The sequence below is a fragment of the Gracilinanus agilis genome, chromosome 1 (genome assembly GCF_016433145.1).
Source record: "Gracilinanus agilis isolate LMUSP501 chromosome 1, AgileGrace, whole genome shotgun sequence".
In the NCBI taxonomy this organism is placed as follows: domain Eukaryota; kingdom Metazoa; phylum Chordata; class Mammalia; order Didelphimorphia; family Didelphidae; genus Gracilinanus; species Gracilinanus agilis.
Genome location: NC_058130.1, coordinates 312,676,317 through 312,699,055, shown reverse-complemented (window position 1 = coordinate 312,699,055; position 22,739 = coordinate 312,676,317). Strand labels below are relative to the sequence as shown.

Sequence of the window (22,739 nt, the reverse complement as noted above, 5' to 3'; positions counted from 1 at the left end):
GCTATGGGAGGGGTAGTGGGAGGAGGGGAAGGAAAGGATATGAGTCATATAACCATGGAAAAATTTTCTTAATCAATAAAATAAATTTAAGGGAGTTCAGCAAGCCCTCACAACAGAAGCATTAGTTTTCCTTTAACACCCATATTCTCCAACATTTATACAATGTTTTAAGGTTTGAAGAGTATGTTATATTTCATTTTATTTTCAAAATGCTGGTATCATAGGGCTAAGCTTACCTCCATTTTATAAATGAGGAAACTCATGATAATGGTGACTTAACCAGAGTCACACAACTAGTATCTGAGGACAGATTTGAACTCCTGTCTCTCTGAATCCACATTCAGCTCCATATCTACTGTATTACCTACCTACCTAAAAGTTAATGCAGTTTACGAAAGTAAATAATATTTTCACTGAATATAATTTATTCCCTGGTAGAATCTGGTAGAGTCTTTTACATTCATCTCAATATTCCAGAGCTGAATATTTCTAGGAGCCCTAAGCAACGGAATCATCACATTGTTTAAATACCTTATTTCCTATTTGTGAGAGAACATAAGGCATAAACAGTTTTTGAAAATTCTTTCATTTACCATTATGGAATTAACCCCTGCATTGAACTTAATAATTATCATTCAGATGGGGTATATGGGAAGTTCAGGGAGGACTAGATCCTATAGCATGAAGACTTACCGAGCCCTTTTCAGGGTTGCTCACCTTTGATGTTCACCTGTCACCCAATACTCACCTTCATCTCCAAGAAACTGTAGCATGGACAGAGTCCACACTCTGATAAATCTGCCTCAGCCAATTGGCTAAACCAGACTGAAGATAGCCAACAGGCTATTGGTGATCTAGGGGGCTCCTACCCCAAGTATATGAAGATTTCTCCTGGTAAAGTGGGTTGGTGAAAACAATTTGTTCCAACAGTCATGAAGCCAATTGACATAGACACTATGGAGCACGTAGAGTGTGATTAGACATTAAAGAATCCAAGGTCATCCACTACATCCTAGGACATTACCAGTCGTCTTTAATTTTGTTTTACCACTGGACTTAAATGACTCTGAAAGAGATAGTGAGGCTGACAATTTTGTGCCATTCAACCTCATTAAACCCATTCACAAGCAAGTCAAGACATTACTCATTGTGATATCATTGATCTTCCTTGAAAAGGAAGGATGAACAACAATCATCAACCAATCTTTTTTAAAGTTTGAAAAGCTCCTAACGTTTTTAATATCATTTGATCGTCATAGCAACCTAGTTAGATAGATGGTGTTCTTATCACCATTTTATAGATGAGAAAATAAAGACCAAACGAGATTAAGTCACTTGTCCAGAGTCACAGACCTTCACATATCCAAAGCAGGATTCAAACTCAAGTCTTCCTAACTCCAAGTCCAGCACTCTATACACTCTAGCTATCTAGACTAGGCAACCACTTAGACTATATATCTGAGTTGAGGAATTGTGCTTTGATCAATCCATCTGCTTTGTCCTTTACTTCCATCCAGAATTCCCCATGTAATTATTGGTGCTATATATTTAATATTAATTTTAATATGAGAATCACCATCACCCTAAGATGTGTTTTGAGGACCCATATCTTCTTCTCCCCAAGCTCTTTCATTCTCAATGCTTTTTAAAAATTTATATTTTCCAGGGGCCAGTGTCAAGATAGTGGCTTAGAAGCAGCAAAAGCTGAATCTTCTGTGACTTTCCTTCCACACCAAAAGCAGAAATAAGAGCTTCAAAATATACAGAAAGACAAACTCAACAAGAAGACAGAGCCACAGGTCTCTCCTATTCAATTCAACCTGAAACGTAGGCAGATAAAGTAGAATTTCAGGTGAAGGGAAGGATCCAACACTACTCCCCTACCTACTGCACTGAGACCCAGGGTAGGACTTGGGCTGACTGTGGGTTTCCAGGTCAAAGGCTGCAACCACAACAGAGTACCTTAGTATCGCCATGGGAAGTTCAGGGCTTTGACCTGGCAGCTGGCAGGGAGGCAGCTGGCAGAGAGGAGCAGAGAGGAGGGCCAAGGGTAACTACCTCCAACCTCCATGACTTTACCTTCACCTTCAGCCTTGGCTGGCAACTGGGGAAGATTTTGGCCTGAGGGCACATTAATACAAAACCTTAGTTCAATAGGCCTAATCCAATTTATCAACAGAGCAGAGAAGAAGACCTTTCAGGTCAAAAAAGCTCAAAATCACAAATGCAGCAAGTAAACAGAGGAACCCATAATGGTTACCGAGAAGGAGGAAAAATTATGAGTAAATAGCAAGAGAAGAAAAAAGAAATTACAGTCAACAACTTCTGTTCAGGTAATGAACATAGAATGAATGGAACAGAGGAGGACCAAGGAACAGCAAGCAGAACCTCAGAAACTGTAGCAAATTGGACTCAGGCTCTGGAAGAGCTCAAAAAAAGAATTTTAAAAAACAAAGAAGAGAGGTTGAAGAAAATTGGGAAAAGAACTTAAAAATCAAAATAGATCATTTGGAAACAGAGGCACATGAACTAAAACAAAAGAATAGTGTCCTAAAGGCCAGAACTGACCAGGTTGAAAATGAGACAAAGAAAGTAAAAGATACTAACAATGACTTACAAAGAAAAATAGACAAAAAGGAAAAGAAGGATCAAAAAATTAGGGAATGGATTGAAGTTAGACAGACTTCCGGTTAAGATGGCGGCAGAGTAAGGAGCAGCTGCTCGATCTCTCCTAACCGAAGCATACACGACTCCTCAAGGGAACACAAAAACGAACCCAGACTAAGGAAGGAACCCCACAACAGGGCGCAGCATTGAAGGTACACAGAATTGGGGCATTTCCACGCCATAAAGGGGTGAAACAGCTCTCACCAAAACGTGAGAGGAAGAAGCTCCTCCCACACACACACACCACGCACAACGCCAAGGCCAAAGCACAAGAGTGAAAACAGGACTGGGGAAACCAGCAAATCACTAGCAGCCCCAGGGCTTGTGCCTGTGAGCTGCCAGACATGGGACTCCAAGTGGCTGGGTGGGACACATGGACTTTCCCGAGGGTCTTGTGCCGGTGAAGGCGCTGCCTGGGGCTTGAATGAAGATCACTAAAGCAGGGACATTCCCCAAGCATCTGTGTGGGTGAAGGCAGTTCCCTAGGCTTGAATAAAGATCTCCAGCCCAGGCTAGAACATCAAGTGAGGACCCAGTGCAGACTGGAGCTTGGCTGTGGAAGCAGCCCCCAAGACCACTGAAGGAGCCTCAGGCAGAGGGGCAGACCGGGGACTACCGGGAGGCCTGACCCCGAGGACAAGAAGACCAGAGCCATCAGGAGCTTAGAGGGTGCAGGCAGACCCTGAGTGTGAAGACAAAGCTGAAAAGGGGCAGGGCTAAAAATGGCAACCCAGAAGAAAAAGATTAGCAAGAAAAACGCTGGAACACTTGACAACTTTTACACAGAGAAAATCCAGACAACAGAGGAGGACAAACAAATAGCCAAACCTTCCCCCCCAAAAAATGAAATCTGGTTACAAGCTATTGAAGAGTTCAAAAATGAGATGTTGAGGAAGATGCAAGAAATCTGGCGAGAAAATAACAGTTTAAAAGGCAGAATTTCGCAATTAGAAAGTGAGGCAAGTCAACTGAAGACCAGAAATGACCAGATTGAAAAGGAAAACCAAAAGATTATAGCCGAAAAGCAGTCCTTAAAGGCTAGAATCGAACAACTGGAAGCCAATGATCTCTCAAGACAACAAGAACAAATAAAACAAAGTCAAAAGACTGATAAAATAGAAGTGACAGACCAAGAAAACCGGTCTAGAAGAGACAATTTGAGAATTATTGGTCTTCCAGAAAAGGCAGAAATTAATAGGAACTTGGACTCCATACTTAAATAAATTATTCAGCAAAATTGCCCTGAAGTTCTACAACAAGAGGGCAATATAGACATTGAAAGGATCCATAGATCACCCTCTACACTGGACCCAGAAAAGTCAACACCAAGGAATATAATAGCAAAACGCAAGAGCTTCCAAGTAAAAGAAAAAATCTTACAAGAAGCCAGAAAGAGACAATTCAAATATCAAGGAGCACCAATAAGGATCACACAGGATCTGGCAGCCTCCATGCTAAAAGACCACAAGGCTTGGAATACAGTATTCAGAAAGGCAAGAAAGCTGGGCCTTCAGCCACGGATCAACTACCCATCGAAACTGACTATATACTTCCAGGGGAAAGTATGGGCATTCAACAAAATTGAAGATTTCCAAGTTTTTGCACAAAAGAGACCAGGACTAAATAGAAAGTTTGATACTCAACCACAAAAATCAAGAGAAACATGAAAAGGTAAATAAGAAACAGAGGGGAAAGATAGAAAATTCATAATTTTTTTTAAAATTGACTCTTTAAAGGCTTAAAGAAGATCTAATTATCTGTATTACTAGGGGGAGAAATACTATGTATAATTCTCTGTAGTGAACTCTATACACTATTATAATATTCACTAATATAGCAACCAGAAGAATAATTCATAGGGAGAGGACAGGATACTGAATGGTCTAAGATGACATAGAAGAAGTTAGTAGAAATAATCAACTACTTTAGCAAAGTGGCAGGATACAAAATAAATGCACATAAATCATCAGCATTTCTATATATTTCCAACACATTAGAGCAGCAAGAGGTAGAAAGAGAAACACCATTTAAAATCACCTTAGACAATATAAAATACTTGGGAATCTATCTACCAAAACAAACACAGCAATTATACGATAACAACTACAAAACACATTCCAGACAAATAAAACAGGATCTCAACAATTGGAAAGCCATTAATTGTTCATGGGTAGAACAAGCTAACATAATAAAAATGAACATTCTACCCAAATTAATTTACCTATTTAGCACCCTACCTATCAAATTACCAAAAAACTTCTTTACTGAATTAGGAAAAACTATAACAAAGTTCATTTGGAATAACAAAAGATCAAGAATATCAAGGGAAATAATGAAAAAAAATGTGAAGGAAGGGGGCCTAGCAGTACCAGATTTTAAACTCTACTATAAAGCATCAGTCACCAAAACAAATGGTACTGGCTAAGAGATAGAAGGGAGGATCAGTGGAATAGACTTGAGGTTAATGACGTCAGCAAGACAGTGTATGATAAACCCAAAGAGCCCAATTTTTGGGACATGAATCCACTCTTTGACAAAAACTGCTGGGAAATTAGGAAAACAATATGGGAGAGATTAGGTTTAGATCAACATCTCACACCCTACACCAAGATAAATTCAGAGTGGGGGAATGACCTGAATATAAAGAGGGAAACTCTAAATAAGTTAAGTGAACAAAAAATAGTATAACTGTCAGATCTCTGGGAAAGGAAAGATTTTAAAACCAAGCAAGAGTTAGAGAAATTTACAAAATGTAAATTAAATGGTTTTGATTATATCAAGCTAAAAAGCTTTTGTACAAACAAAAACAATGTAGTCAAAATCAGAAAGGAAACAACAAATTGGGAAAAAACCTTTATAACAAAAAACTCTGACAGGGGTCTAATTACTCAAATATACAAGGAGTTAAATCAATTGTATAAAAAATCAAGCCATTCCCCAATTGATAAATGGGCAAGAGACATGAATAGGCAATTCATAGGTAAAGAAATCAAAAGTATCAATAAGCAAATGAGAAAGTGTTCTAAATCTCTAATAATTAGAGAAATGCAAATCAAAACACTCTGAGGTATCACCTCACACCTAGCAGATTGGCTAAAATGAAAGAAGGGGAGAATAATGAGTGCTGGAGGGGATGTGGCAAAATTGGGACATTAATGCATTGCTGGTGGAGTTGTGAAATGATCCAACCATTCTGGCTGGCAATTTGGAACTATGCTCAAAGGGCTATAAAAGAATGCCTGCCCTTTGATCCAGCCATACCATTGCTGGGTTTGTACCCCAAAGAGATCATAGATAAACAGACTTGTATGAAAATATTTATAGCTGCGCTTTTTGTAGTGGCAAAAAACTGGAAAATGAGGGGAGGCCCTTCAATTGGGGAATGGCTGAACAAATTGTGGTATATGCTGGTGATGGAATACTATTGCGCTGAAAGGAATAATAAAGTGGAGGAGTTCCATGTGAACTGGAAAGACCTCCAGGAACTGATGCAGAGTGAAAGGAGCAGAGCCAGAAGAACATTTTACACAGAGACTGATATATTATGGTAAAATCGAATATAAAGGACTTCTATACCAGCAACAATGCAATGACAGAAGACAGCTATGAGGGACTTATGGTAAAGAACGCTACCCACATTCAGAGGAAGAGCTGCAGGAGAGGAAACATAGAAGATAAACAACTGCTTGAATGCATGGGCTGAGGTGGACATGATTGGGGATGTAGACTCGAAACTACCACACCAATGCAACTAACAACAATATGGAAATAGACCCTGAACAAGGACACATGTTACAACCAGTGGAAATGTTCGTCAGCCATGGGTGGGGGTAGAGTAGGGGGTTAAGGGGAAAGTAGGAGTATGAAGCATGTAAACAGGTTAAAAATGAATATTAATAAGTGTTGAAAATGATAAAATAAAAAATAAATTTAAAAAGTTAGGGAATGAAATTCAGTCTTTAAAAATTAGAATTAAACAATGAAAAGTGAATTACTTCACAAGGTAGCAAGAATCTATAAAACAAAATCAAAAGAATCAAAAAATTGAAGAAAATAGGAAACATCTCATTGATAATACAAGTGACCTGGAAAATAGATCCAAGAGAGACAATTTAAGAATTATTGGACTACCTGAAAATCATGACCAAAAAAAAGTCCTAGACATCATTCTACAGGAAAATATCCCAGAAAACTGCCCTGATATTCTTGAACAAGAGGATAAAATAGAGATTGAAAGAATCCACAGTTTATCTCCTGCATTAAATCCCTAAATGACAACATCCAGGAATGTTATAATCAAGCTCAAGAATTTCTAGACCAGGGAGAAGACACTGTAAGCAGCTAGAAAGAAATAATTCAGATATCAGGGAGCCACAATCAGGATTACAAAGTACCAAGCTGCATCCACACTGAAGAAATAGAAGGCATGGAATATAATATTCCAGAAAGTAAGGGAACTGTTTCTACAACCAAGAATCAACTACCCAACAAAATGGACTATATTCTTGCAGGGGGAAATATGGTCATTTAATAAAATAGATTTCCAAAAATTCCTGAAGAAAAGACCAGACTTAAAAAGAAAATTTGAAGCCCAAATAAAAAACTCAAGAGAATCACAAAAATGTAATTAAGAAAGAGAAAAATTTAAGGGACTTGGTAAGGTCAAATTATTTATATTACTATATGAAAAGATGATATCAGTAACTCTTAAAAATTGTTATCATCATCACAGTAGCTAGGAGAAGTATAGAGGATATAGTGGTAAACTGTATAGGATGATATGTCAAAAAATGTAAAAAACTAGGAGTAAATAAGAGTATAATAAAAAGATAAAATGGAAAATGGGATAGAATATATTTAATAAAGAAGCACATGGGGGAGGAGGGAAGAGAAGACCAAGACAATGGAAGGGAGGAAGAGGTTGGCAACAGGTTAATACTTAAATCTTAAGCTTATTGGAATTGGCTCAGAGAGGGAATAACAGACAGTTCCATTGCTGCAGAAAATTTTAATGTGCCCTATAGAGAAGTAGAAGAGCAATAAATGGGGTTGTGGGAGGGAAGCAATACAAGGGAGGGAGAGGTTGAGAGAGTGTTTAAAAGGCACTGTAGTAAGAGGGGAATAATGGGAAGGGGAGTAACATTAGGGAGGGGGAAGGAAGGAGACTGACTAAAAGCAAAATGGAGATGAGGGTAAGAGGAATAAGAGAAAAGGGAGGATGAAAGGAGGAAGTCAAAATGGAGGGGAATACACAGACAGTAATCATAACTATGCATGTGAATGGGATAAACTCACCCATAAAAAGGAAGCAGTTAGCACAATGGATTAAAAACCAGAATCCTACCATGTGTTGTCTACAAGAAACTCACTTGAAGGAGGTAGACATACACAGAGTAAAGGTAAGAGGGTAGAGCAGAACTTACTGGGGCTGAAACTGAGACAAAGAAGATAGAAGTAGAAATAATGATTTCAGACAAAGTTAAAGTAAAAATAGATTTTATTAAAAGAAAAGATGGCAATTACATCTTGATGAAAGGCAGTATAAATAATGAAGAAATATCAACACTGAACATATATGCACCAAATGGTATAGTATTCAGATTCTTAAAGCAGAAACTATAGGAGCTTAAGGAAGAAATAGATAGTAAAAACCATATCAGTGGAGGACCTCAATCTTTCCCTATCAGAACTAGATAAATCAAAACAAAAAATAAATAGAAAAGAAGTAAGTGAAGTGAATAAAATGTTAGAAAAATTAGAGCTAATAGATATCTGGAGAAAAATAAATAGGGATAAAATGGAATATACCTTCTTTTCAACAGTACCTGGCATATATGCAAAGATTAACCAGGTGCTCCGGCTTAGAAATATTGCAAACAAATGTAAGAAAGCAGAAATAATAAATGCAATTTTTCAGATCATAATTCAATAAAAATCTTAATAATGGTTTATGGAAAGGCAAATTTAAAATTAATTGGAAATTAATTAATTTAATTCTTCAAAACTGGTGGGTCAAAGAACAAATCAAAGACACAATTACTGATTTCACTGAAGAGAATGACAATGAGGAAACAACATTTGAAAATACATAGGATGCAGCCAAAGCAGTACTTGGAAAATTTTGTATCCCTGAGAGCACAAAACAACAAGTCAGAGAGGGAAGAGATCAATAAATTTGGCATGCAACTTAAAAAACTAGAAAGAGAACAAATTAAAAATCCTCAGAAAAAATTAAATTGAAATCTTGAAAATCAAAACAGAAATTGATAAAATAGAAAGTAAAATAACTATTGAACTAATAAATAGGACTAGGAACTGATACTTTGAAAAAAACAAGTAAAATAGATAAAGTACTGGTTAATCTAACAAAAAAGAAGAAAATCAATTTAATAGCATCAAAGATGAAAAGGGTGATCTCACCTCTAATGAAGAGGAAATTAAGGTAATTATTAAGAGCTGTTTTATATTATTATATGGCTATAAAAATGATAATCTAGGTGAAATGGGCATATATCTACAAAAATATAAATTGCCTAGAATAACAAAAGTGGAAACAGAATACTTAAACAATCCTATCTCAGAAAAAGAAATTGAACAAGTCATGAAGGAACTTCCTAAGAAAAAATCCCCAAGGCCAGATGGATTCACTAGTGAATTCTATCAAATATTTAAAGAACAAATAACCCTACTAGTATACAAACTATTTGACAAAATAAGCAATGAAGAAGTTTTACTGAATTCTTTTTATGACACAGATATAGTACTAATCTCAAAGCCAGGCAGATCAAAATAAAGAATAAAAACTATATACCAATCTCCTTAATGAATAAAGATTCAAAAATCTTAAATAAAATGTTAGCAAAAAGAGTACAGCAAGTTATCACAAGGATTATTCACTATGACCAGGAGGGATTTATATCAGTAATGCAAGGATGGTTTAATATTAGGAGAGTCATTCACATAATTGATCATATCATAACCACACCAAAGCAACAGAAATCACATGATTATCTTAATAGGTGCAGAAAAAGCCTTTGACAAAATACAACAACCATTCCTATTGAAAACACTAGAAACTGGAAAATGAAGGTATGTCCTTCAATTGGGAATGGCTGAACAAATTGTGGTATATGTTGGTGATGGAATACTACTGTGCTCAAAGGAATAATAAACTGGAGGAATTCTATGTGAACTGGAATGACCTCCAGGAACTGATGCAGAGTGAAAGGAGGAGATCCAGGAGAACATTGTACACAGAGATTGATACACTGTGCTAAAATTGAAAGTAATAGATTTCTGTACTAGCAACAAAGCAATGATCCAGGACAATTCTGAGGGACTTATGGAAAAGAATGCTATCCACATTCAGAGGAAGAACTACAGGAGTGGAAACACAGAAGAAAAACAACTGCTTGAACACATGGGTTGATGCAGACATCATTTGGGATGTAGACTCTAAACAACCACACCAGTGCAACTATCAATAACATGGAAATAGGTCTTGATAGATGACACATGTTAAAAACAGTGGAAATGTGCATCAGCTGTGGGGTGGAGGGTTAGATATGGGGAGGGTAAAGGGGAGAATAAGAACATGAATCATGTAACCATGGAAAATTTTTCTAAAAAATAAATACTAGAAAGAATAGGAATAGATAGGTCTTTCCTAAAAATAATAAACAGTATATATTTAAAACCATCAGCAAACATCATCTGCAATGGGAATAAGATAGAAGCCTTCCCAATAAGATCAGGAGTGAAGGAAGGATGACCATTATCACCTCTAGTATTTAACATTGTACTAGAAATGCTAGCAATAGCAATTAGAGAAGAAAAAGAAATTGAAAGGACTAATCTGTCTCTCTTTGCAGATGATATGATGGTCTACTTAAAGAATTTTAGAAAATCAACTAAAAACTAGTGGAAATAATAAATAACTTTAGCAAAGCTGCAGGGTACAAATAAACCCACATAATTCATCATCATTTTTATCTATTTCCAACACAACTCAGCAGCAAGAGTTAGAAAGAGAAATTCCACTTAAAATGACTCTAGACAATATAAAATATTTAGGAATCTATTTACCAAGACAGACACAGGAATTGTATGAACACAACTACAAAACACTTTCCATACAATTAAAACTAGATCTAAACAATTGGAAAAAACATGAATTGCTCATGGGTAGAATGAGCTAACATAATAAAAATTACAATCATACCCAAATTAATTTATTTATTCAGTGCCATACTTATTAAACTGCAAAGAAACTTTTTTATAGAATTAGAAAAAATCTATAGCAAAGTTCATCTGGAAGAACAAAAGATCAAGAATATCAAGGGAAACAATGAAAAAAAAAAAAGAAAGATGGTTGCCTAGCAGTACCAGATCTTAAACTGTACTATAAAGCAGTGGTCATCAAAACAACGTGATACTGGCTAAGAGAAAGAAGGAAAGATCTGTGGAAAGACTAGGAGTAAATGACCTTAGCAAGCTAGTGTTTGAAAAACCAAATATCCCAACTTTGGGGACAAGAATTATTTGACAAAAACTGCTAGGAAAATTGGAAAATGGTATGAGGAAAATTAGGTTTAGATCAATATCTTACACCTTTTACCAAGATAAATTCAAAATTGCTAAATGATTTAAATATAAAAAGTGAAATCATAAATAAATTAGGTGAACATAGAATAGTATACCTGTCAGATCTATGGAAAAGGAAGGAATTTAAGATCACGCAGGAGATAAGAAGACATTTCAAAATGTAAAATGAATGGAAAAATATTCTAAACAAATAATTTTTAAAATAACATAAAATAAATTTTTAAATCTTTTTCCCTTCTTTTAGCCTAAACCATCCTGAGTAGCTTTGAAAGTATAAAGATAAAGGTGTCAGGGACTTTTTGAGATGGAGGTGATAGATAGAAAGACAATGCTTCTTCTCCTCCTTCTCTCATGCCTAATATTTTTTCAAAATTACTCCTAGAAAATAGCACAATATTAACACTCCTAGAAAGAGACTTATTCTGCTAATACTCTCTTTTTATACTTTAAGTTATTGTAAAAATCAGCATTCCACAAGGAAATACACATTTTTATATCCCATGGCACACAGTGTAGTCACAAAAACAATGAATTAATGTTATCAAGTCATAAATTGTCAGAAAGTTAGTATACTATCTTCTAAGACAATTCATCTTAAACAGAAATTCTGCTTCCTAATGCCTCCTCAGGTGCTATTCCGAAAATTGTGATTTCCTTTATTCAGAATTTTCCAAATTTACTCTATCATAGGATGCTTTAGAAATACACTTAAATTCAAGAAAATCAATTAAACAATATTTAAACAAGCATTACATGCATAATGTGTGCAATATAACAGTGTGGTAGAAATCTGACCTTAGAATTAAGAAGAACTGGGTTCAAATTATACCTGTGATACATACTGGTCTTGTGATCTGAAGTAAATTACCTAACCTCTCAATGTCTTCAAACAATTTCTTAAGATTATAAGCTACAGAACAGTTGTTTACTTGCACAAGTAGGAAGTTTCCATTCAAGATTCCATAAGCAAAGTAATCAAATCCCCTGCAAAACCTGCAACCCTATCCCACCTCACCTTCACAAACATACAAGACATGGATTAAGTTTTGAGGATGCAAAGACATAAATGAAGGTATCTTCCTTCAAGGAGCCAACATTCTACTCTGGGAAGATAGACATTACACAGGTTGGGGAGGGATAGGATGAATTGATAAGAAATTTGTAAAATTATAAAATAGGGGAGGCACATCCAGTCTGAGTAGGACCAGGAAAGTCCACAATTGGCAACAGGAAATTAAGATGGCAATCACACTTTAATAAGGTACAAAGACAAGTGGCAAAAAGTAGGGAGGATACAGTGGCAGCTGGCAAAATTCAGAGTCAGAGGAATGAGAAGGTGGAATGAGGAAGAAGATAGGGAGTGGGAGAGGCAAAGAAAATACTTACATAAACATGGACTAGAGTGAGGAGCACTAGGCATCATGAACCTGATGGAAATGGAGTGCTGAGGCAGTGGGGTGGGGAGAAAATTTGAGATCTCATTTTCCTAAGGTTTTAGTGGGGAGGGCCAGTTCATTAGCACATCTAAATTATCTCTAAGTTATTGATAAACTTCAAAGTTATCATCTCAAAATTATCAGCGCCTTTTTAAGGTTCTGCTGATTTGGAGCTGAGGAGGTCTGGATTTTTCTGGAATTTAAATATCACCGGACCAGAAATCTTGACAATTAATGTTTAGATGGCTTTACCTGAATCAGTGTCTATTACCAGGATGTGAATGTTGGTTAAGATATGATACAATTTGTAAACTATTATCTTTTTATCTTTCAGATGGTTTGACACGATTTCCAGGTTTACTATTGCAATCTTATTTCCTGTTATTGCCCCTTTATATTGGCTATTTATAAATGTGCTATACTGAGTAGAAGGAGCATGATTGTCCAGGGACTCAGAAAAGATACAATTTAAATACAAGGGATAAAGGAGAGTTACAAACAAAATGTTCTAAGAATATCTGAAAAAAAAATACTTTCAGTTTGCTGATTCATGTTCACCTTCACCCAGATGGTGGAGTATGAGCAGAAGCTTGAAAGAAGAGTAAAACTAGAAAGGTAGAGATGCAGTACAAGTACCTTCCAGATATGGGAGCCAGCCCACAGTGGGTTATGACAGGCCAAGGTTGGGAAAGACCTAATCCAGTAATCTGAATAGGCTATAACAGAGTACATGAATAGGAGCAAAGTGAAATATGTCTGGAAAATTATATTGGAACCAGACTGTAGAGGACCCTCAATGCTAGGCTAAGCAGTTTGGATTTTTATTCTATAGAAAAGAAAGAACCAGCAAAGGATTTTGAGCAGGACAGTGACATGCTTAGATCCATGCTTCAAGAATATTATTTCAGCAGCTGTGTTAAGGATAGCTTGAAAAAGAAAAACTACAGGCAGAAAATATATTTAGAAGATGTTATATTAACCCAGTGGAATTGCTTGTCATCTGTGGAAGTGTGGAGGGAAGAAGGGAGGGAGACAACATGAATCATGTAACAGGAAAATTTGTATAAATTTGTTATTAAAATAAAATAAAGATAAAATTAAAGTAAATAAGTTCTCTTGGGATTTAAAAAAAGATGTTATATTAATGGAGGGGAAAAAACATTTTTCACTTAACATAACCAAAATTATCCATTTTACATCTTGTAATGTTATTAACTCTCATTTGGTCATAAATTCTTCTCGAATGCATAAATTTGGCAGGTAAACTATTTCATGATCCTCTCATTTGCATATGCTGACACCCTTTATTTCTATATCATGTACCTATTTTGACCTTATTTTAGTATACAGTGTGAGATGTTGATCTATAAGTAGTTACAGCCATACTCTTTTCCAGTTTTCTAAAAGTTTTTGTCAAATGGTGAGTTCTTGTCCTAAAACCTTGGATCTTTGAGTTTATCAAACATTAGATTGCTATGATCATTTAACTTCTGTGTATTGGGTTCCAAATCTATTCCACTAATCCACCACTCTATTTCTTAGTACTATATTGTTTTGATGATTACCACTTTGGAATACACTTTGAGATCTGGTATGTCTAGGCCATCTTCTTTCATAGCTTTTTTTCATGGAACTCCTTTATATTCTTGACCTTTTGTTATTCCAGATGAATTCTGTTATTATTTTTTCTAGCTCTACAAAATAATTTTTTGGTACTTTGATTGGTATGGCACTGAATAAATGAATTTAGGTAGAATTGTCATTTTTATTACACTGATTCAGCCACGACCAATTAACATTTCCCCAATTGTTTAGATTTTGATTTATTTGTGTGAAAAGTGTTTTTTAGCTGTGATCATATAGTTTCTGGGTTTGTCTTTGCCCCTAGGTTCCCAGGTATTTTATATTGTCTACAGTTATTTTAAATGGAATTTCTCTTTCTATCTCTTCTTGCTAGATTTAATTTGTAATATGTAGAAATATAGATGATGTTTTATATCCTGCAACTTTACTAAAATGGTTAATTATTTCAACCTAATTTTTTAGTTGATTCTCTAGAATTATCTAAGTATACCATTCTAGTGTCATCAGAGTGACAGTTTGGTTTCCTCATTGCCTATTCTTATTCCTCCCATTTCCATTTATTTTTTTCTCTTGTTGTTATAGGTGGCATTTCTAGCACAATACTGAATAATAAGTAATAATAATGAGCATCCTTGTTTCACCCCGATCTTATTGAGAAGGTTTCTAATTTACTCCCAATCCAAATAATGTTTTCTGATGGTTTTAGAAAAATGCTACTTATCATGTTAATGAAATCTTCATTTATTCCTATGCTAATTAGTGGTTTTAATAGAAATGGGTTGTTGTATTTTGTCAAAAGTTCTTTCTTCATCTATTGAGATAATAATTTCTATTGGTTCTGTTACTGATATAGTCAATTTTGATGATAGTTTTCCTAGTATTAAGCCAGCCCTGCATACCTGGTATAAATCTCATCTGGTCATAGGGAATGATCCTTATGATATACTGCTATAATCTCCTTGCTAGTATTTTACTTTAAGTATTTATGTTAATAATACACATTAGGGAAATTTGTCTATATTTTTCTTTCTCTGTTTTATTTTCTCTGGTTTAGGTATCAGCTCTATATTTGGTTCATAAAAGGAATTTTGTAGGACCCCTTTCTTACTCAGTTTTCCAAATAGTTTTATATATTGGAATTAATCGTTCTCTAATGTTCTGTAGAATTCACTTGTGAATCCATCTGGCTCTGGGGATTTTTTCTTTAGAGTTCAATGATAGTTTATGCAATTTCTTTTTTTAAAGATTATTTCTATTGTCTCTTCTGTTAACCAGTGCAATTTATATTTTTGTAAATATTCATCTATTTCCTTTACATTATCAGTTTTATCAGCATATAATTGAGCATAACAGCTTCTAATAATTGCTTTAATCTCCTCCTCACTGGTGGTTAATTCACCCTTTTCATTTTTGAAAATGGTAACTTGGTTTCCTTCTTTATTTTTAAAATTTAATTAACTAGTGGTTTGTCTTTGGGTTTTCATAAAACCAGCTGCTTGTCTTTTTTATTAGTTCAATGGCTTTCTTACTTTCAATTATGTTAACTCTGATTTTCAGGATTTTTAATTTGGTGTTTAATTGGGATTTAAAATTTGTTCTCTTTTTCTATTTTTTTAGTTGGATTCTCAATTCATTGACCTGATCTTTATTTTACTGATGTAAGCATTTAGAGATATATATTTTCTCCTCAATATTGCTTTTAAAATATCCCATTAATTTTGCATTTTGTCTCATTGTTGTCCTCTTTAATGAAATTTTTTATTATTTCTATGATTTGTTGCTTGATCCATTCATTCTTTAGGATTGGGTTATTTAGTTTATAATTAATTTTTAATCTATATTTCTGTAACCTTTTATTAAACATAATTTTTGTTTAAATAAATTATGGTCTGAACAGGATGCATTTGATATTTCTGCTTTTCTACATTTAATCATGTTCTTTTCACCAGGAATGCTTAAAAGTCTTCAATTTCATCAAATATCCATTTTTTTCCATTGAAGGATTATACTGTTTCACTAGGTAGATGATTATTGGTTCTAGTAATGTATACTTACACATAAAGTATAGTTGTAGTCCTAGCTTCTTTTCTTTCTAGAATATCATGTTCAAAGCCAATTGATCTTTTAATATAGAAATTAATAAATCTTGTGTAATCCTTATTGTGTTTGCACAATATTTGAATTTTTTCTCTCTGGCTACTTAGAGTATTTTCTCCTTGGTCTGGATGCTCTGGAATTTGATGATACTATTCCAGGGAATTTTCATTTGGGGATCTCTTTTATAAGGTGATTGTTGGATTCTGTCTATCTCTATTTCACCCCCTTGTTCAAAAATATCAGGGCAATTTTCCTTAACAATTTCTTGAAAAATGATGCTAGGCTCTTTTTTTTATAATGACTATGAGGTTGTCCAAAAATTCTTTTTTTAAAAAAATTTCTATCTTCCCTCTTCAATATTTGTGTATCAATTCTAAGACAGAAGAGTGGTAAAGGCTAGGCAATAGGGGTTAAGTGACTTGCCCAGGGTCACACAGCTAGGAAGTGTCAGATCATAGACAAAGAAGTTTGGAATGATTTTCTTTTCCTTTTATTAAAACCAGATCTAATTCATTCAATGAATATTTATTAATAAACTGCTCTGAGAAAGTTTGCTCTATTAGATGTGCCCTTCATCTTCCATTCTAGTCAATTTGTCAGCAAGCATTTATGAAGTGGTTACTATGAGCCATGTAATGTTCTAAGCACCACAGTTAAAAAGAAAGGCAAAGGCAGAAGTTCGAGGACCCCGGGCCCGCCCTCTCGGCTCCTGCCTGGCCCCCTCTGCCTGCTGCTCCCTCGTGGAGTGCGAGCAGGCGACCGTGAGGCTGCCCAACATCCTGCTCACGGGTACACCAGGGGTTGGAAAGACCACACTCGGTAAAGAACTTGCATCAAGAACAATTCTGAAATACGCTAATGTGGGTGATTTAGCAAGAGAAGCCATATGATGGCTTTGATGAAGAATATGAATGTCCTACTTTGGATGAAGACAGAGTAGTTGATGAGCTAGAAAATAAAATGAAAGGTGGTAGAGTTGTCGTTGATTACCATGGCTGTGACTTCTTCCCTGAATGATGGTTTCATATAGTTTTTGTGCTTCAAACAGATAATTCTGTATTATATATAAGACTTGAAAAGAGGGGATACAGTGTAAAGAAACTACAGGACAATGTTCAGTGTGAAATTTTCCAAATTCTTTATGAAGAAGCCATGGCCTCCTACAAGCCTGAAATAGTACACTGGCTGCCCAGCAATGTACCAGAAGAACTAGAGAGTAATTTAGCTCAGATAATTAAATGGATTGAGGAGTGGATAAAAGATAATAAATTGAACCTTGAGGGGAAAGCATGGATTCTCAAGGCTTTCCACATAATGGTTAAAGATTTTCTTGATGATCTCTCCCTCCCCATGCAATAGAAATTAAGACAACATACACCAGATTTTACTATCCAAGATTGTGTTGTAGAAATAACAGGTGGGCAAAATATAAGGTTGAGTTATGGCTGAATTAATTTTTTTTCTCCATGAGAAAACTGAAAACCCTGAAATAAATGAATATGGTATTAAGGACTTTTTAAGTTTAAAAAAAAAAAAATTCCAATCCTCCCTAAACAAATCTATTTATTCAATGCCATCTCAATTTAAATTATCAAAAAGTTATCTTATTAAGCTAGAAAAATAATAATAAAATTAATTTGGAAAAACAAAAGGTCAAGAATATCAAAGGAATTAATGAAAAAAGTAAAGGTATCAAGGAATACCAGATTTTAAATTATTTTATAAAGCAGTAATTATCAAATTTATCTGGTCCTGGCTAAGAAATAAAAAGGTAGATCAGTGGAATCGGACAGACATACAACAAACAGAAGTGAAAGATTATTAAGCTTGTAATTGACAAACACATAGATCTAGGTTTTGGGAATAAGAAATCATTATTTGATAAAACTTGTTGGGACAACTGGAAAGTAGTTTGACAGAAACCAATACAGACCAATATCTTACAATAAGATAATATCAAAGTGGATACATGATCTAGACAGAGAAAAAAATTATGAATAAAGTAGAAGAATAGGGAAAATATTGCCTATCAGATTAAGGTTAGAAGAAATTTATAAGTAAACAAGAGGTGGAGAGCATTGAAAGATGTAAAATGGATAATTTTTGAGTACATTAAATTGAAAAGATTTTGCATAAATTAAATAAATATTGTCAAAATTAGAAAGAAAGCAAAAAATTGGAAGGAAATATAGACAGCCTCTTGAGTAGAATTCTCAAATCCAAAATGTATACAGAACTTTATCAAATTTACAGGAATAAGAGTCATCCTCCAACTGATAAATTGCAAAAGTTATGGACAATTTATAGATGAAGAAATCAAAGCTATATATATATATATATTATATATGTATGTATGTATGTATGTATGAAAAAATGCTCTAAATCATTAATGATTAGAGAAATGCAAACCAAAACATTATCATCTCATGCCCATTACATTAGCTAAAATCACATAAAAAGGCAAAATGGCAAATGTTGGAGGAGATGTGGAAGAATGGGGAGCAATTTGGAATTACATCCAGAGAGTCATAAAATTAGCAAGCTAATTCTTTTTTTAATGTGGAAAGAACTACCGGGGATAATAAACAACAAAATGAGTAGAACCAAGAGAACATTATACACAGCTGTGGAACAAATTGTGAATGTCAACTCCAAAGTATCAACTGAAAAAATGTAAATGAAAGACATTTCAGCTATTTATTTATTTGTTTGTTTGTTTATTTGCATAGATATGTATGTGTGTGTGTGTGTGTGTGTGTATCTTTCTCCCTGATGATGTTTTCCATGATATAGGGAGGGGAAAGAGGAGCTGAGACACATAAATAAATTCTATTAATTAAAAAAAGTGTAAAAAAGTTTGTTTTGGTCTGCATTCAGACTCCATCAGTTATTTCTCCAAAAGCAGATGGCATTTGCTATCATGCAAGCTGTGGGATTGAACATTGCATTGCTGAGAATAGCAAAGTTANGAGAGAGAGAGAGAGAGAGAGAGAGAGAGAGAGAGAGAGAGAGAGAGGGAGGGAGGGAGTTCAGTTTTTAACTCATTGAGCTTACATCTGTGAAATATAAAGTTAGAGATATCCAGTCAGCACACAGAAGCACATAGATGTACTTAACATACTATACATGGATGTACTTAATAAAGATTAGTATCTATCTCACACTAAGGATTATTGCCTATTTGCTGAAGTACTATATTTCTAATTCTAACAAAAGGATGCCTTGAGAGACAAACTATAATTTCCTAAGAAAATAATTCTAAGACCTATAGTTATCTAAATAATCTAAAGTGTTTCTAGCTTATAAGTCTGAATTTCCAATGAACTGGTAAATTATTTTAGCCTAATGAAGAATTTCTAGAGAAATGAGATAAAAATATTTGTTATCTTGGATTAATGTTTATTCCACAGTAATTGCTTTTTAGGAAAATTAAAACATGGACAAATTACTTCAAAAGATTCCAGTGAATTTTAGAAAAGAAACAAGTCACAAAGTTCCTTTAGATTTTCTCCTTTGAAACACTGACTTTTTAACCTTTAAAATATGTGAAGTTTTTTTGGGGGAGGTGTTTTTTAGTTAAATCAGTCTAAAGAGGAGAGGGAAAGAGATGTGAAAAGTAATCACATGTTGGCCCACTTGGGGTAATCCATTTTGGTGCCCATGCAGTGAAATGGTCTCTGCTACCAACAAAGGGCAAATGAGGAAAACTTATATTAGCCCTGTAGAGAAATCAGATTATATGGGTAAACAGGGAGCTGAGTAATGATCATTTATCAGTTCAAGTATGAATGAATAAAGGACCTGAGAGTTCCTTCTGGCCTGAAAGCAGAAAAGGTGACTGACTGCCTGAGGATCTCTACTCTCAGCTCCCAGGCTGGGAACTTAGCCAAGCAATTCTTTACTTAACAGAATATTTTTCATTTTAACTATTTCTTACTCTCTTCCTTCTTTTCTTTTATGGAAATGCAGAAAATATTGAAATATTTGCTGGTGAGACAAATCTAGAAAATATAACTAATGTAAAATCACAAAGTCAGGTTATAAAAAAGAATTTACAGGCTAGATATGGGCCAAACCTATTAAAATAAAATGTCATAAGGATAAATGTAAAGTCCTGCACTTGAGTTTAGGAATAAACCAAACAAGGGGGGGACATAGCTAGGCAACAGTTCTTGTGGAAAACATCTAAGGGTTTTTGTGGACTGAAAGCTTAAGGTGATCCAGCTGTACAACATGATGGGGGAGAGAGGAAGCTAATCTTGCTTGTGTTGAGGCACAGGATCCAGAATGAAGAAGGTGATGGTACAGCTATGTTCTGCTCTCATCAACCGTGCTATGTGACATGTTTCATGAAAAACATTGACAAACTTGACAACATCCAAATACACTGGGCCAGAATAGTGAGGGAACTAGGGATCATGCCAAACAAAGAACTAGAGATAATAAGCCTAACGGAGGGAAGTTTTTGTTTTGCTTTGTTTTGTTTAAATTTATTATTTATTTGTTTAGAATATTTTTCCATGGTTACATGATTCATGATTTTCCCACCCTTCTTCTCTCCCCCCTTCCAGAGCTGACAAGCAATTCCACTGGGTTACCTATGTATTATTGTTCAAAACCTATTTCCACATTATTCATATTTGCAGTAGAGTGAACTTTTAACACCAAAACTCCAATCATATCCCCATCAAATCATGTGATCAAATGTTTTTCTTTTGCACTGCTGTTCCTACAGTTCTTTCTCTGGATGTGGATAGCATTTTTTCTCATAAGTTCTTCAGTGTTGTCCTGGATCCTTGCATTGCTGCTAGTAGAGAAGTCCATTATGTTTAATTGTGCCACAGTATATCAGTCTCTGTGTACAATGTCTCCTGGTTCTGCTTCTTTTTGCTCTGCATCAATTCCTGGAGATCTTTCCATTTCACATAGAAATCCTCCAGTTCATTATTCCTTATAGCACAATAGTAATCCAGCACTATCAGATACCACAATTTGTTCAGCCATTCCCCAATCAATGGACTCTAGAATCTCTAACATTCTATAGGAATTTCAATGAGAAACCAATAACTGTTTTTTTAACAAAGTCATTATAATGATCCTATTATTTTTGTAACCACAAATATTGGCTGTAGGTATATAAATCCTATGTTTATGTTATTTATCATGTATTATTATCATTATTTATTCATTCAGAAGGAAATTTCTAATTGAAATCATGATATGGTGGTGCTCGGGTATTTGCTTTTTAAATATTGAGTCAATTAGAAATATTTCCCTAAAGTTAAACTATCATAGGTTGAGTTGAGACATTTGTTGCAAGTTTGCCAACATCCATTCTTCCCACTTCTCCCCACTTAGAATATCATCTGATAACATTTTCAACAACCAAACTCTCCATTAAATCCCTCTGCTTGCTTGTCTTCAAAAAACTTACCCAACTTGGAATCTTACTCTATCTTTGGAGACTGATATGACATTAGTCATTAGCAGACCCTACCTCCCTGTCCCTGGAGATACTTTTATGCCAGATACCATTTCTATAGTGCCTTAAGATTATCAAAGCACTTCACAAATATAATTTCATTTTTTCCTCACAAAAGTCCTGGAAGGTAGGAACAATCTTATCATTTTACTGTTAAGGAAAATGAAGCAAAGAAATATTAAGTGACTTACCCAGGGCCACACAGCTAGTGTCTGAAGCCAGATTCATACTCAGTTCTTCCTAACTCCAGACCCAGGGCTCTATCCACTGTACCATTTCATTCACCTCACATTCATATTAATCCTCACCCTCACCATTTCTTATCTAGCCTGCTGACAAAGTCAATTTGGTCAAAACAATGTTGGTCTAGACACTCTCATTCTAGCTTCAGCCTCTCAATAACTTGATTCAAAGAGACTTTTTTCTTCCTGGTTTTAATCCATCTTCCTGAACAAGACTGACCTGTTATGGCTCAGCCTATAGATTTCCCCTGCTAATGTACATACCATTTCTTCAGAGGTTTAAAGCAAATGTGACAGCCTTCTGAACTTTATACTTTCTAAGTATCCATTAGCTGATAGAATAATTTCAGGAGATTTTCAGTCTTGACAAGAGACAAAGAGTCATCCACAGGAGGCCTAAAACAAAAAAGAAAACAACTAGTCTAATTTTTGTCTAATCTAATACTTCCATGTGGCAAATTGTAGGATAAATCTAAGGGCAAATTCCCCTTATATCTCTAACCAATGGGCCATGTGTATGTATGTATGCTCTCTTGTCATTTTGAATATGACTGCTTTTCTTACTGAACAAAAATAAAAATACTGATGATTTTTAAAAGAGCCAATGGTGATGGGTGCCAGGGATAT

General features: G+C 34.9%; 1 pseudogene; it reads left to right on the top strand.

Moving 5' to 3' along the window:
- LOC123251275 overlaps window positions 1-17,747 on the top strand; it is a 38,316-nt pseudogene extending 20,569 nt beyond the window's left edge.
- The last annotated feature ends 4,992 nt before the right edge of the window (window positions 17,748-22,739 follow it).